Below are 9,773 nucleotides of genomic sequence, written 5' to 3'. Positions count from 1 at the left end.
TTTTCTATAGAAATAAAATTTTGAAAAAAATTTCCATAGATATAAAATTTTGACAAAATTTTCTATACAAATAAAATTTTGACAAAGTTTCGGAAACGTGCGTCCATCCAACCATCTATAGAGCTTTGCTCAAATAAATTTGACAAACATTATTTTCCTCTATTGGTTAAGCTACACTTGTAGTTTAGTCAATACATGGTTTTAAGCTGAATTCAAAAACGACATAGAAATAAAATTTTGACAAAATTTTCTATACAAATAAAACTTTGAGAAAATTTTATATAGAAATAAAATTTTCACAAAATTTTATATGGAAATAAAATGTTGACAAAATTTTCTAGTGAAATATAATTTAGACAACATTTTCCATTGAAATAAAATTTGGCAAAAATTTCTATTTCAATATACAATTTTATATTGAAATAAAATTTTGCTTAAATTTTCTATACAAATAAAATTTTGACAAAATTTTCTATAGACATAAAATTTTACAAAATTTTCTATAGAAATAAAATTTGGACAAAATTTGGAGAAAGCCAAATGAATCGTTTTGGTTTTTGGTGCCTGTCAGCATGCTGTATAGAGCGAAAGAAAAACTATAACAAATAATTGTTTCCCAGTTTATTGTGTGGCCAGTATTTTTTCCAAAATAAAGGCTTGTGAACACGGTTGGTAGAACTCTACCAAAAATTGTATATTTTGTGCTGTTTGGTAGATTGGTAGAATTCTTGATGTCTTGCAAGATTTTGAAAAATATTCCGATCCAATTGAAATTCAATTTTGACTAAATTTTCTATAGAAATAAAATTTTGAGAAAATTTTCTATAGAAATAAAATTTTGACAAAATTTTCTATAGAAATTAAATTTTGACAAAATTTTTCTATATAAATAAAATTTGGACAAAATTGTCTATAGGAATAATATTTTGCAAAACTTTTCTATAGAAATAAAATTTTGACAACATTTTCTAAAAACATAAACTTTTGACAAGATTAAGACAAAAATTTCTACAGAAATAGAATTTTGACAAAATTTTCTATAGACATAGAATTTTGACAATATTATGACAAATTTTTCTACCGAAATAAAATTTTAAAAAAAGTTTTCTATAGAAATAAAATTTTGTTACAATTTTTTATTGAAATAAAATTTTGCTTCAATTTCTAAAGAAAAATTTTGACAAAATTTTCAATAGAAATAAAATTTTGCAAAAAATTTCTATAGAAATAAAATTTTGATAAAACTATCTAAAAAAATAAAATGTTGACAACATTTTCTGTAGATATAAAATTTTGACAAAATTATGGCAAAAATTTTTACAGAAATAAAATTTTATTATTGTTTTCTTTGAAATTTTGCTACAATTTAGAATAGAAATAAAATTTCGACAAAATTTTCTATAGAAATAAAATTTCGACAAAATTTTTTATAGAAATAAAATTTTGACAAAATTTTCTATAGAAATAAAATTTTGACAAAATTTTCTATAGAAATAAAATTTTGACAAAATTTTATATAAATTTTATATTTTATAAATAAATAAAATTTTGTAAATAAAAGTGCATTTTATCGAGAGGGGATTATTTTGAATCAGAAGAAATTGATTGAGACGAATACATAAAGATTTTTTTTATTTAACAACCTTAGAGTTTTTATGCCATAGTATTCCATGTTCAAAATGAACAAAAAAAAGTTCAGTTATCGGTTGAGCCATACTTAGTAATTAATTAACAGCCAAACCATTTTCCTAGTTCTTCGTTTGTCTCAGGACAGATGTAATTTATGTTGCCCACATTGATCATAGTACAATGACCATAAATATAAATTCTGTTCTAGAGCCCTATTGTTCACATCGTATGGTAAACTTCATTGTCCTCTGTAAGTAGTAGTTTGTTGCTCCATAAGAGAACTTATATCCAGATGTAAAAAAAAAAACAAATATGATTTCTTTGATAAAAAATGAATCGTAGGAACTCTTAAGGAAATTACATAAAATGCTGTTTATAACTCCTGATGGGAATAAACATGGCTTTGAAAGACTAGCTCTTGATTTAATGAGAGGTTTGTGATTTTTTTTTTTTGCAATAAGCCATTTTTCAATAATGAATAGCAATTTAGTTCATTTCCTTAATGACTATCTAGAAGAAAAACGCAAGGGATTTATACTTAAAAACAAAAAAATCCTTTCTTTAAAATGCTTTGGATTATTGTGAGCAGGATCTTAATTATGGGACAATGTCATTTACCCTGAAACAAACAATGAGTTGTCAATGTGTGAAATAATTAATTGATATTGATTGCAATAAAGAAAATATTTCTGAATCATGTTTATGTTACGCTGGCATAACAATTCAAAAATCAATTAATCTTAAACGCCCCAAATGGATCAAAAATGATGTTATAAAATCCACCAGAAAGGCTTGATAAAATACTGAAGAAAGAAATCATTAAGGCCCAAGGCGATTTTTTTCGCCTTTGTTGTTGGATTACTCGCCTTTCTTTTGCAGCTTAATATTGTTCATGAATTCTATCAATATAAACTGTCATACAGATATTTTTTTATACTTTCCTCAGGCTCTGTAAAATGTGTTGGTGTTAATTTGCTATATCATGTTCTTAAAAGCTTAGCTAAACCGTCCACATCATTCAAACATCGAAAACTTGTGCCACAGAATCAATCAAAATTCTTTAAATCACATTTCAATTTCTTCATGCTTTGCCATTGTCGTCGTAACTGAAATTCAACGAAATATATAACTGTCATTGTTCTTCAACAATAAAGATTTTTAAAAAGAAATTTAATTTCTTTTCGGTTGATTCATTGTTTCGAATGCCTCACCTCTTGAGAACAGCTGCTGTTGTCACTTGAATTGTATGTAGAGCTCGTTGTTTGGCCTTCTATTTTTTCTTTCTTTTTCTCTTTCTATGTATAAATTTCCAATACACCTACTTCAATACAACTACTCTTTGATAATTTTGATAAATGATGGTGAACGTTTGTCGTTTGTTAGTTTTTATTTGTTTACACTTCACTTTTTGGCAAATTAATAAGTTAATTTATTAAATGGGGTCATTTCAATTATTCTTATGTATTACAGTGATCAAGTGCTAACGATAAGAAAGAAAAAAAACTATGTTCCAATATGGAAAAACATGAATCAATTCAATACTTTGGGGATTTCCTTAACGATTCCATAGATTTAGTCACTGTAAATTTACTTTTTTGAGAGCTGAAAACAAAAGACTTAAGACACGAACTTATAATTGGTTTCGTGACTAACAGATCAGAATCTATCCTAGATATTTGTAAGAGCTTTTCTTGCTCGCCTTCCAAATAGAAAGTCATGTGTTCAATTTCAATCTCTACAAAATACCAGAATGTATGTTTTGGAGTGGTTTATTTTCTTTTACAATAGTTGGTGAACATTTTCGCAGTTTATCTTAATAAGTTGTTAGTTTAAATTTAACACATAGATTACATTCCTTAATCGAAAATAAAAAATCTAATTTGAATCAAAATTTATTTAATTTCTTCTATTTGAATCGTTACGTCAGAATTCCAACTAACCCCTAGAATTTTTCCCTTCATAAGTAGAATTACAATTTTCAGAGGTAGTACTTTACATACCCTCCACTTCAATCGCCACTTAAGGAGAAGCCTAATAACTTTTATGTCAATAAAACGCGCCCTTAAGATAAAATCCTCAAAGATGTCTCATATTAAATAATTTTTAAGTTTATAGCCATCTTTCAAAAAATTATCGAATTTAAGGACGATTTTTTAGTACTCAAGAAGTGGGACAGATTTATTAAAGCCAAATTGTTTATCGATTTTTGCTCAAGTAAACAAATTTTAAATTAGAGAATTTTTTAGTAGGCTACACTATTTGTCTGCGTAATTTTGTTGTAGTTGGATATGGGGTTTTGGAATCAGAAATAAGGTATGAATATGAACAAGTATATACGGCCGTAAGTTCGGCCAGGCCGAAGCTTATGTACCCTCCACCATGGATTGCGTAGAAACTTCTTCTAAACACTGCCATCCACAATCGAATTACTTAAGTTACGGTAACGCTTGCCGATGGCACGGTATCTTAAAACCTCCTAACACCGTCTTCTAAATTGTATGTAAGTCCATATATATTAAATCAAAAAAGATCGATCAAATACGTATATAATTCAGTTTGACAAAATTTTTTATAGACATACAATTTTGACAAAATTTTCTATAGAAATAAAATTTTAACAAAATTTTCTATAGAAATAAAATTTTCAAAAAAGTTTTTATAGAAATAAAAGTTTGACAAAATTTTCTACAGAAATAAAATTTTGACAAAATTTTCTATAGAAATAAAATTTTAACAAAAACTTCTATAGAAATAAAATTTTGACAAAATTTTCTATAGAAATACAATTTTCACAAAATTTTTTATAGAAATAAAATTTTAACAAAAATTTTCTATAGAAATAAAATTATAACAAAATTTTCTAAAGAAATAAAATTTTGACAAAATTTTCTATAGAAATAAAATTTTGACAAAATTTTCTATAGAAATAACATTTTGGTAGATTATTTTTGGCTCGAGTGGCAACCACGATTATGAACCGAATAAAATTTTAGCAAAATTTTCTATAGAAATAACATTTTGGTAGATTATTTTTGGCTCGAATGGCAACCATGATTATGAACCGAATAAAATTTTAACAAAATTTTCTATAGAAATAAAATTTTGACAAAATTTTCTATAGAAATAAAATTTTGGTAGATTATTTTTGGCTCGAGGGGCAACCATGATTATGAACCGATATGGACCAATTTTTGTGTGCTTGGAGATCGGCTATATATTTATCACTATAGACCGATATGGACCAATTTTGGTATGGTTGTTAGCGGCCATACACTAACACCACGTTCCAAATTTGAACCGGATCGGATGAAATTTGCTTCTCTTTGAGGCTCCGCAAGCCAAATCTGGGGATCGGTTTATATGGGGACTATATAATTATGGACCGATGTGGACCAATTTTTGCATGGTTCTTGGAGACCCTATACACCCAGAAAAAAGTGCCTTCGAAACTAAAGGAAAAAATTTTCATCAATATAGTTTATCCATTTTATTTCCATTAAGGTAAATTTTTGTGAAAAATAATAAAATTTACTCGTTTCAGTAAAAAAATCCTAAACTGTAAGCAGTTAGGAATAGTTCATTAACTAGAATAAGGCATGGAATTTTACTCATACTATTTGCTTCGCTGGGTATAAGAATTTACTACTGAAAAAGAAAATTTTATTCACCGATAACAAAGCATTCGTAAAAATAAACAAAAACCGAACTAAAACCAAGTTTCCTCAAAATTAGTAAAATTTCTTATAAAATGATAATTGCGACTTCCTTTATAATAGAAAGTTTTTCATACATACGAACAACACTTGGCATAGAAAAATATTTTAGTTCATTCGTACTAAGAAGTATGCAATCCTTTCAAAACTTAAGGAAACACACTTGTTAGAATATAGGAAATTTTCCTAAATTTCAATTGTCTACCTGTAATCGATACCTGTCATCGTAATCGATGTGTTTGCGCGTGGGTGTAATCGATATATTTGCGCGTCGGTTGTTTTTTTAGTTGGAATCGCGTTGTTTTGGTATACGGAGAGATTGTTAAAAAATAATATAATAAATAACAAATAAAATATATAAAATATTTGTTATTTTAAATTAGTGAGAAAAATTTTCGTTTTTTTAAATAAATCTATCAATGTTCGTGATAGTGTATAAAGAAAGAAAACACCAGCAGAATAACAACCCTTTCATTTGTCTTCATTTTGGAATCTTCAATTATCAGGTAATAGTCAGTGACGCTAACCTTTTGCAACAAAAATGTTTTATGATTTTTTATATTTGTAGGTATTGAAATTGTAAAAGGAGGACAAAATCGTTAGGCAGCAACTTATTAAAAGTGAAAAGTACAAGAAGAAGAAAAAGTGCGTTTTACAGTTGATAATATCACACGGAAATTGGAAATAGTGGAATAATAAACTAATATTTCAAAGAGATTCGATGCTGTTGATTCTTAATAAATATATTCAATATATTAATAAAGCATGTCTTTTATTGAAGATACAATTGCTTATAGAAATAAATAAAATTGTAAGTAAAAACGAAGGTAAGCAGTTCTATTTATGAAGTAAAAGTTTTACCACAAATGTGTAAGATTTGTCGAAATGAATGAAAAAATTTCAATAAAATCATTCCATATATGAATTCAAATTAGTTAAATTTTTTCATTCTGTAGTATAGTGATATATAAATATAGGAAAATGTTAACTAATATATGGAATGCATTATTCCTAATTTCTACGAAAATCACATCGTTCAAACAAATAAAAATGTCTTTGGCGCTATACGAAGTTCAATTTTCTTCACAATGAGTTCATTTTAACTTAAAGAAGGGGTCACTTTTTTCTGGGTGTACCAACACCATGTACCAAATTTCAGCCGGATCGGATGAAATTTGCTTTTCTTTGAGGCTCCGCAAGCCAAATCTGGGGATCGGTTTATATGGGGGCTATATATAAGTATGGACCGATGTGGACCAATTTTTGCACGGGTGTTAGAGACCATATACCAACACTATGTACCAAATTTCAGTAAGATCGGATGAAATTTGCTTCTGCTAGAGACTCCACAAACCAAATCTGAGGGTCCCTTTATATGGGGGCTATACGTAAAAGTGGACCAATATGGCCCATTTGCAATACCATCTGACCTACATCTATAACAACTACCTGTGCCAAGTTTCAAGTCGATAGCTTGTTTCGTTCGGAAGTTGGCGTGATTTCAGCAGACGGACGGACGGACATGCTTAGATCGACTCAGAATTTCACCACGACCCAGAATATATATACCTTATGGGGTCTTAGAGCAATATTTCGATGTGTTACAAACGGAATGACAAAGCAAATATACCCCCATCCTATGGTGGAGGGTATAAAAAAACTGGGACTTCTATGCTACGGCTAAACGTCATTCGAATTTACGAAAATATTTTTTGGTGCAGAAAAAGGATCTAAGATCCCAGTTAAAATTAACACAGTTTTCTTTACGTTTCTATATTCGCATTCATAGGCATTTCGAGCACGATTGCCACTCGAACCAAAAATAATCTACCAAAATTTGGAGCAATTTTTGCCAAAAAACCACCAAACAAAAATAAATTTTGTCAAAATTGTATTTCAATAGAAAATTTTGTCAAAATTTAATTTCTATAGAAAATGTAGTCAACATTTTATTTCTATAGAAAATGTTGTCAATATTTTATTTCTATAGAAAATTTATGAAGTAGCTCTTAGTTCGAGAGGAATATTTTCTAAATATACCAAAATATAATGAATTCTACCATTCTACCAAACAATAAAAAATCTAGCATTTTTGCTAGAATTCTACCAACTGTGGCAACCGTGATTGCGAGTCGACTTAGTATTCGCTGGAAACAAAAGACTTAAGAAACAAACTACCAATTGATTTCCTAACATGGCATGGGTTCAACAAATATTTCAAAACCCTTGTTATTTACTATGAAAAATTATCCAAAAATTTGGCTTGAGATTTCTAGATAACCAAACTGTAAAGTCTACATGAGGTCTATATTTAGTACATCTAACTACAGTTCTATTTACAATAATCAAGCAATAAAATTAGGGGATCGTTTTAAGTCTTATTAAGGAAACCACAAGGAAGGAAATTCTTGGTGTAGGCAAAATTTTAACTAAACTGTATAACAAACGTCGATTACAGGCCGATATCACTAAAATAAGTAAATAAGTATTTTTTGACAAATTCAAAAAAATTTAATACACGAAATTAATTTTTTTCACTTCCTGAATACAATTTCGTTTGCAAGCAGTTCAAGTTTTTTTTTTGTTTGAAACAAATTGTCTATAATATTTTGTATAATACTTCCAAGTTTTCAATTTCAGGCAAATCGGATAAAAAAGGAAGAAAAATAGAAATCCAAAATGTCAAATAGGGAAATCGATTCATATGCGCTCAATAAAAAGATTTTCATCTTTGTTTCAAAAATTGTATTCTTTAACTTTAGGACATGAATCTTCGAAAATGTTAAAAAAGCAACAACTTTGGCTCGAAAACTTTTTTGGGTTTCCCTATTTGACATTTTGGTTTTTTAGGCGCCACAATTTTTATCCGATTTGCCTGAAATTGAAAAGTTGAAAGTATTTTAGGTCCTCAAATAGGTGTACCGAATACGATGCGTATCGGTCCATGTTTTGCCGATCTCTCTGATTTGGTTCTACGCTTAGACGATTAAGACAAAAACGACAAATATTTAGTCCCACACCGAAAAAAAATGTTTGTAGTTAAACTGATGCTAAATTTAACCTCAGTATTAAAGTTCAATGTGAACTAAAGCAAAAGAAAATTTTCGTACCATTCCCAAAAATATTAAGAATGTATTACTGTGCGGTTAAAATGGCCATGTCGATGTAGCGCTTGGTATCCGTCCGCCCATGTATTTGTTGTTCGCAGGATTCCGGTCGCAATTATTAACCGATTCTGACTAAATTTTGTACGTGGCGTTTTTTTGATACATGGACGAACGCTATTGAATTTGGAAAAAATCGGATCAAATTCAGATATATCTCCCATATATATGTATCGCCCGATTTCGATAAATGGGGTCGGATTGCGTTCATTTACTAACCGATCGGCATCAAATTTGCTACAAGGTTATCCAATTGACCACACTTTAAGTGTGCTAAATTTCATCGAAATCGGTTCAGATTTAGATATAGCTCCCATATATATGTATCGCCCGATTTTGAAAAATTTCCCCCTTATAACTTTATTTCTGACCATAATAGCCTTATTTAGTAACCGATCTCAAACTGTAGCACAAGATAACTTTCTGTTGTATCAACCAAACCTGGAAAATTTCATTCATACCTGTTCAGATTTAGATATAACTCCCATATATATGAATCGCTAGATTTTCCAAATTTGGCCATAAGACTCTTATTTATTAACTAATGTTATTCAAATTTCTAATATTGAAGTAATAGCCGATTGTAGTTAGACTACATGTAGCTCTTACATAAATATATTTCCCAAGTTCCACAAATTTTAATTTTTTTAAGAAACGCTGACTTAGTCAAATCACACACACACATATGCCACAGTTGGATGACTTCCACCAAGAATGATATATTTTTACTGTTTGGTAGGCTGGTAGAATTTTTCCTATTTTGGTAGCTTTTGCAAAATATTCCTCTCCAACTAAGACGCACAAAATTTTCTATAAAAATAAATACAATTTTGCAAAAATTTTCAATAGAAATACAATTTTGCAAAAATTTTCAATAGAAATACAATTTTGCAAAATATTTCTATACGAATAAAATTTTGCAAAAATTTTCTATAGAAATAAAATTTTGACAAAATTTTCTATAGATATAAAATTTTGAAAACATTTTCTATAGAAATAAAATTTTGATAAAATTTTCTATAGAAATAAAATTTTGATAAAATTTTCTATAGAAATAAAATTTTGACAAAAATTTCTATAGAAATAAAATGTTGACAAAATTTTTCTATAGAAATAGAATTTTGACAACATTTTCTATAGATATAAAATTTTGACAACATTTTCTATAGAAAAAATGTTGATAAAATTTTAACAAAATTTTCTATAGAAATAAAATTTTGACAACATTTTCGACAGTAATAAAATTTTGACAAAATTTTCTATAGAA

This window comes from Haematobia irritans, chromosome 2, assembly GCF_050003625.1.
Source record: "Haematobia irritans isolate KBUSLIRL chromosome 2, ASM5000362v1, whole genome shotgun sequence".
Taxonomy (NCBI): domain Eukaryota; kingdom Metazoa; phylum Arthropoda; class Insecta; order Diptera; family Muscidae; genus Haematobia; species Haematobia irritans.
This window is presented reverse-complemented; position numbering follows the sequence as displayed.